This window comes from Heterodontus francisci, chromosome 17, assembly GCF_036365525.1.
Source record: "Heterodontus francisci isolate sHetFra1 chromosome 17, sHetFra1.hap1, whole genome shotgun sequence".
Taxonomy (NCBI): Eukaryota; Metazoa; Chordata; class Chondrichthyes; order Heterodontiformes; family Heterodontidae; genus Heterodontus; species Heterodontus francisci.
The window spans coordinates 80,527,682-80,535,366 of NC_090387.1; the positions used below are offsets into that span (position 1 = coordinate 80,527,682).

General features: G+C 46.6%; 1 pseudogene; it reads left to right on the forward strand.

Annotated features, from left to right (window-relative positions):
* The first annotated feature begins 6,900 nt into the window (after positions 1–6,900).
* On the forward strand, positions 6,901–7,009 carry LOC137379307 (U2 spliceosomal RNA; annotated as a pseudogene).
* Positions 7,010–7,685: the final 676 nt, after the last annotated feature.

The window sequence follows — 7,685 nt, forward strand, 5'->3', positions numbered from 1 at the left end:
GACCTTGCTAATGAAGGGCACCTTGTAGCTTGCTCCATGAGGTAGACTTTTTCCCTCACCATTCAACTTGAAAATTGTTTGTGCTGCAAGTAGTTGGAAGTGCGAGCTAATAACAATATGGTGAGGAAAACAGGACATCTGGGAATTTGGTGAATGTCAGGACTGTATAAATCTATCTATATTAGATCTCTCTCCTTGGCCATTGACATTTAAAGATTGAGAAAGAAATAGGAATGACAGAGAAGGAAATAAGGTGAATTAGGGTCAAATCAAGTACAGAAAGAGAAATAAAGAGAAGGAAAGAAGGATTGGATTGAGAAAGAGAAAAGCAGACAAAAAGGACAAGTAGGAAAAATATAAACAATAAAAAATTTTAAGCTTGTGGTGATTTGCAATTTATGGGGTATTCTTTCCTCGCCACAAGTTGCTGGTTGATTTACACATTAATAACAGTGAGTGCCATTAAACTGGCTATAAATTTGACTGTAAAATCTAGGCCATAGTCCCTTTCTCTAATGCCCTTCGGTTTCCCCTGCTTCCTTATCCCGGAAACACTGAGCAGGTCAGGCAGCGTCTGTTGGAGAGAGAAACAAAGTTAACGTTGCAGTTCGATAGCATTTCATCAGAACTGAAAAAGTTAAAGATATAACAGGTTTTAAGCGAGTACAGAGGCAGGGGAAGGGGAGGAAAGAACAAAAGGGAAGGTCTGTGATAGTTTGGAAGATGGGGGAGATTAAATGGCCAAAGGAGTGATGATGCACGGCAAAAGGTGTTAATTGTATATTAATTCTGTTTAATTGTATGCTGGTGGTGGGCATTAATTGCTGTTTCACTTGAGCCCATTATAAATAGACACAGATTAAAACTGTAGTTGTAGGGTTAGGAGGTGTATGCTTGTAATGTGTAATTCTGTAAATAAATATAAACGTGTGTAAAGATTGGCTCCAGTTCCATCCTTCACCAACTGGCTTTCTGGATTAGAACAAAAGGGATAAGTAAAGAAACAAAAAATGAGTCACGAGGAGCTGTAAATGGCAATATCAGAACCATAAACAGCACCTGCAGTCTGCAAAGAATGGGAGCAGTGGTTATGACCTGAAATTGTTGAACTCAGTGTTGACTCCGGAAGATTATAAAGTGTGAATCAAAAGATAAGGTACTGCTCCCCAAGCTTCATCAGAACCATGCAGGAGGCTGAGGTCAGAATGGAAGTGGAATGGAGAATTACTTGGCAAGTGACCGGAAGCTCAGAGCCATGATTGCAGACCGAACAGAGGTGTTCGAGATATGAAAGGTTTTGATAGAGTAGACACAGAGAGAATGTTTTCACTTGTGGGGACGTGCAAAAGTAGAGGCCATCAATATAGATAGTCACCAAGAAATCAAATAGGAAATTCAGAAGAAACTTCTTCACCCAGACAGAGGTGAGAATGTGGAACTCACTCCCACAGGGAATGGTTGAAGCGAATAAAATAGATGAACTTAAGGGGAGGTAGTAATTATATGAGGTAGAAGGAAATAGAGGGTTATGCTGATAGAGTTAGATGAGGAAAGTCAGGAGGAGGCTTAAGTGGAGCATAAATGCTGCCATGGATTTGTTGGGCCAAATGGCCTGTTTCTGTGCTGTATATCCTATGTACACCACGAGTCACATCCGGCCAATTTGAGCACACAATTAATTATTCCCACTTTTTGTCTCCTATCTCCTAACCAATTCAAACTATAACCTATTCAAGCCAATAAGTTGCCTCTAATTCCATGAACTCTGATTTTAGTTAACAGTCCCTTATGTGCCTTCTGGACATCCATATAGACAACATCCATAGACAATCCCTTATCTACCACTTAGTTAAAACATTCAGTTAGGTTTGTTAGACATAACTGCATAGGCTGCCAGCCCAGACAATGTGCTCAGATCTCTGGGTTGGGGCTATAATTATTGACTTATGACCTTGTGAATCGAGGCAATAGTGCTACCAATTGAGCTAAGGTTAAAACATGAGTTTCCATACAAGATACACAAAGTCCTTTGATTATAACCAACTGAAGCCATGCTGGAGATGAGGGGAGAGATAAGATTAGATTAGATTAGAGATACAGCACTGAAACAGGCCCTTCGGCCCACCAAGTCTGTGCCGAACATCAACCACCCCTTTATACTAATCCTACACTAATCCCATATTCCTACCAAACATCCCCACCTGTCCCTATATTTCCCTACCACCTACCTGTACTAGTGACAATTTATAATGGACAATTTACCTATCAACCTGCAAGTCTTTTGGCTTGTGGGAGGAAACCGGAGCACCCGGAGAAAACCCACGCAGACACAGGGAGAACTTGCAAACTCCACACAGGCAGTACCCGGAATCGAACCCGGGTCCCTGGAGCTGTGAGGCTGCGGTGCTAACCACTGCGCCACCGTGCCGCCCAAGACTCCAGAATATACCATTCTTCTGTGCGTGCAGCTGAAAGAGATGCACAGAGCCAAATCTCTGGGCTCAAAAAAGTCATGATATTCTAGTAAGTCACATGGGTTGGCAAGTCTGTCACTTTTTAAATCAAAAACTGATTTGGAATAATTTTTAAAATCTGGGTTATCAGGGAGAATCTGTAAAAAAAAAAAGATGTCTTTTAAATAATACATTGTGTGTACTATGCAGCCACCATTGTTAAATCTGTCACTGTGCTGAGAAGTGACAATCATAAAGATTACTTTTAATAAAACCCCACGAAACATTATTGGATGCTGATTCCCGATGGTCTAGTGGATGAATGTAGTGTGTGGTGAGCTATACATAGCAGGAAGATTGTCAGCTCAGTTCAGTGCAGGTCTCTGCTGGGGAGGAAACAGGCCTGGGGAAGAGAAAAATTATTTGGAGTTTCTACTCCCGATCAGTATCAGGTGAGGACAGGATTGGACTCTAAAATAAAAGCAAAATACTGCGGATGCTGGAAATCTGAAATAAAAACAAGAAATGCTGGAATCACTCAGCAGGTCTGGCAGCATCTGGTCAGTGACCCTTCATCGGAAGGTTCCGGTCGGCTTACAGTACTGTGCACTCTCCACGGATGGGCTTGGTCTCGGGTGGTCAGCATGGGTGGCTACACTGCTGGGTGAGAGGGCCGGATGGCCATACCATCGGTTGAAAGGGCTGGCTATTAGCAAGGGTGGTCACTGAGGGCCATCAGCGCATAAGCCAAGAGGAGCAGCAAAGGCAAAGATGCCAAGGCAACTTGTCACTGCAAGGACAGCTCTCTGGAGGCCGACTGATCACCTGACGTGGGTGTCATACATAAAATAAAAGTAAAATACTGCAGATGATGGAAATCTGCAATAAAAACAGAAAGTGTTGAAATACACAGCAAGTCAGGCAGCATCTGTGGAGACAGAAGCAGAGTTAATGTTTCAGGTCTGTGATCTTTCATCACAATGGGTCTCATACACCCTGTCTTTGTGGACCCAGTGGTGTAATGCCACATCTCTGTTGGAGGGAGGGGCACGAGGCAAAGACAGTCTCATACTTACCCACTTCCAGCCACCATGATGGCCTCTCAGAGTGAAAGCAATAAAGATTTACCTAAAAGCATTCAGTCTGTTGCCTCCTTTTTATTTGGGTTCTGTGCCTGGCGCCCAGTTTAACCACTCACTCTGACACATCTGAGATGTTTACCAAAAGAAGACTGAGTCTATACCGGCAGCCCACTAAGTGGGGAGGGTGAAGTCAGCATCTCACAATTAAGGCATGAAGGAATAAGCATTTTCCACAATGAATGTTAACTTCAAAAACAAAAAAACTTTGTAACATAAATCAAATGACAAATTTCAAACGCCTATGAAGCCCCAAGTGTATCTAAGTGGTTTTCTTTATACATTTTCGAGTGCTTCTACAAGATGTAACCCCTGCGACACCAACTGGGCTGAAGGGGCCAGCACAGGTGCAGGATTCTCCTCAGGCACTGTGGCTATTGGAGCTGGGCTCACTGGCGGAGGGACTGAGGAGTCAGTGTCCACTCTCAGAGCACCCTGAGGGGAGCCCCCAGCTGCGGAGGTCAGCCTCCCTCCTCCTTTTCAAGGCTCACTTGAACCTCCCTGCTCACCAGAGAAGAACGAGGAGCTGGAGAGGACTCTTGCCTTGCCACTGTTGTGCTGAGCTCATGGCCAAGGAGATGGTGTGGAGGTCTGCACACATCTATGGGATCTGGCTCTCCCTGAGGGTCATTAACCTCTCGATGGAGGAAGCCATGCGCTCACATGTCTGAGACATGGTAGTACTCTTGGCCTGGATGGATTCCTCCATCGTCTGCTCATGGCTGCGCATGGCCTCCAGCATCTCTGCCAGATGTTGCCTTACCTCTGTTTGCAACTCCAGCATTCCCTGTTCTGTCGAAAGCAGAGGCTCGTCATCAGCCTGGGGCTCAGCTTGGGCCTGGCCACCCACAGTCCTTCGACTGTCAGGGTCCTCAGCTGTCTCAGCCTCAGCCAGCTGTTCAGGCGCATGTGCGGTGCTCTCACCAGCTTGTGACCCTGATTCTAAGACCCACCGAGGTGAATGTATCTGCGCTGGTGGAAGATGCAGGAGAGTCATGTAATGGTGCATCCTCTGACTGCTCCTCCTCAGAGGTTGACTGCTGTCCCCCTTCTGATGGAGTCTCCTGCGGGCACCGACCTGCATGAGAGAACACAAACATGTGTGAGTTAGGCATTGCGGATCTTGTCGTGATATCCATGTGTGATGTGGATTTCCAGAAGTATGTTGGTTGTCGATTGAAGACAATCCTCACGCTCCTGCACGGAGACTGCAGTTTCACCATCTGCTATTGAGCTGCTGCCTTGGTCCCTGCTAACTCCAGTGCTTCATCCTCAGCTGCTGAGAGGCCATATGCCTGCAATTCCTCCACCAGTCTGTGACGTCTCCCTGTTGTTATGGGCCCATTTGTCCTGCAAGTGGAAAGAGGAAGAAAGTCATATTTGACAGGAAGAGCTACAGGACAATTCTGCAATTGGCAGCCTCTTGTCCTCTGCTGGAGTTTCCTATATGGCTTATCATCACGTCAGCTGTCAGGGGAGGTAATGAAGATGAGCTGTGAAAGAAAGTGGCCTGTGGCCAAGATGCAGCCGTGCATCTAGCAGGAAATGTTGATGCCTATTCCCCTTTTCCAGTGCCTTTGTGGTGCCTCCCTCCCAATGTCACACAGCCTCCCACGTAGTCACATGCAATCCACAAAAAGGAGAGTGGTACGGAGCACTCACCTTGGCAGACCAAACGAGCTTGTTGACTGTCGTCCTGCACTGGACACATGTTCGGAGCAGGTGACCCCATGGCTGCTGCCCTCCTCTGCGATCTCCATCCAGGCTTGCTTGGTGAGGCAGGAGGACCTCTTCTTGCCATCCCTGGGGAAGAGGACCTCCCACCTTTCTCATTCAGCCTGGAGGGGAATCTCAGGGGAGGCATCACTAAACCATGGGGTCACCTTGCCTCTGCCATACTGTGGTTTCCTTGTCGGGGGAGTGGGATTCCAGGAGTCACTCCAACACATGTTTCAGCATTAAACAGCAAATGACTCAAAGGCAGCAATACAAGCAGGGCTGACAGGACTTTAAATATGGCACCAGCACCTGCTCCAGAGTCATCTGACACCACATTCAGCCCCTCGAATCCCACCCCCCCCCTCCCTCGTGTAATTGGCTGGGTCCCACACCTCCATTATTATAATTGTTTGCCTGCTGCGTGATTGCGGGGGAACAGCCATACACATGACAAGCAGCCACGATGCCTACTTTTGGGTCCGTCACCGGAAGCCATGACAGGAATACTTCCAGCCCTATGTGTGATTATCTCAGATATTTAAGTGGCCTTGGCCCTGGGGGTGGGGAGTGGATTGATGTCAGGGGAGCAAACAATAGGTAGGTAGAAATACTGCCTTCCCACACTTTCCCTGGTGGAGCAAGGCCACAGGAAATTGTGTTGCCCGTGCCCCCTATGCTTATAAGGTTACACCTGAGAACTTATAGCCACTTTGGACAGTTATCAAATAGCAATCGGTGCTAATGGAACCATACCTCAAAACCAGTCAAGAAAGGAAGAGAAGATACCAAACACTGGGGGATATTCAAATTGTATTAAACAAAATGCATTCAAGCAGCTGGGCTATCTTTGACTGCAGAGCTATAATTTTGATGCTGCTTTAGGAAGGGCTCCATGCAGTGAAAGAAGAGATGAGACTGCAGCAAAGGATAACTTGGCTAATGTGCCATTGAAGATAATTAATATGTTCCAAACTGCCCTGTCAGTTTTAGTAACTGGTCTTCCTTTGACACTCTCAGCCTGATGCCCATTAAACCTCTAACAAATTACAGCTAAGTTAAACTAATGTACTGAATTTTATGGAGTGCAGCACATCTTGTTCTGGGTGGCTAGCAGACATTTTGTTCATTAGCTTCTCATTGTTAATAAAGGGGCACTGTTAACAGTTCAGATGTTTTTTCACTATTCAACAAATTATCTTGTCACTTGCATATGGAGCTGGGCTAAACTGGGCACTTTTTCTCACCAGAGCATTTACTGGACCACTGCAAGAATGCTTCATGCAGTCACTCTATGATGGCTTAGATAGTAAAACATGAATAGAAGAACTTGAACCTTTCACGACCTCGAGATGCCCTGAAGTGCTTCACAGCCAATTAACTACTTTTTGGAGTGTAATCACTATTGGAATGTAGGAAACTTGACAGCCAATTTTCTTACGGCAAGATCACAGCAAACAGCAATGTACAGATGTTCATTGAGGGATAAATATTGGTCAGGACACTGGGGAAAATTGGGAAACAGTAGGGGTCCAAAAAGTCTCAGGGGTACAGGTATATTCATCACTGGCTCGTTCGTTCAAAGCTGAACCTCTGCTTCTCGGCCTTTTGGCTAAGATCGAGTGTAGTATCTGTTCTTATCAGTGCTTACTTGGTTGAGAAGAGACCATGATCATTGCCTTTTGATCCTGGGGAAGCTTTGAGTAAAATGGCTATAACCAATCTTCGAGCTTCGGGCCAGGGAGTGCGTAACATCGTTAGGGTGGTCGTGAAGGACAAGGAAGGAGATGCACCGGTCGATTGTACATTCTTCATCAAGAAAATCCTCTTCGATTGCTGTGGATTTCAAGCTACGGACGTCTTCTGCCTGCAGGATTTCCCCAGCAGTGGATACTTCGATGTGACGTTCCGGAACGTGGCGGGATGCGTCAAGTTCCTGAAGGCGTTCAAGAAGAAAGGGGACCGGGCGCCACTGTCGATCCTCACAGCGGAGCCGCTCTTCACGCTTCCATCACAACGGGACCGGGTGGTGACGATTCACCTCTACAACCCCCATGTTCCTGTGGTGGATGTACTCACCTTTCTCGCCAGGTACGTCGAGGTGGCCGGCAGCAGCACTGATGTCAAGGACCCCTTTGGGATTTGGACCAGCAAGCGGCAGGTCAAGGTGACCTTGAAGGTCGATCCCAGTGGAGCCATCATCCACCCTCCCTCCAGCTTCGCTATCGGGGGAAGTCGAGGCTTCTTGGTCTACGCTGGGCAGCCCAGAGTTTGCCGCACCTGTGGCAAATCTGGTCACGTGGCAGCCAACTGCAGCACGGTTGTTTGCAAGAACTGCAAGGAGGAAGGCCATCAGACCAAGGACTGTAAGCAGAGT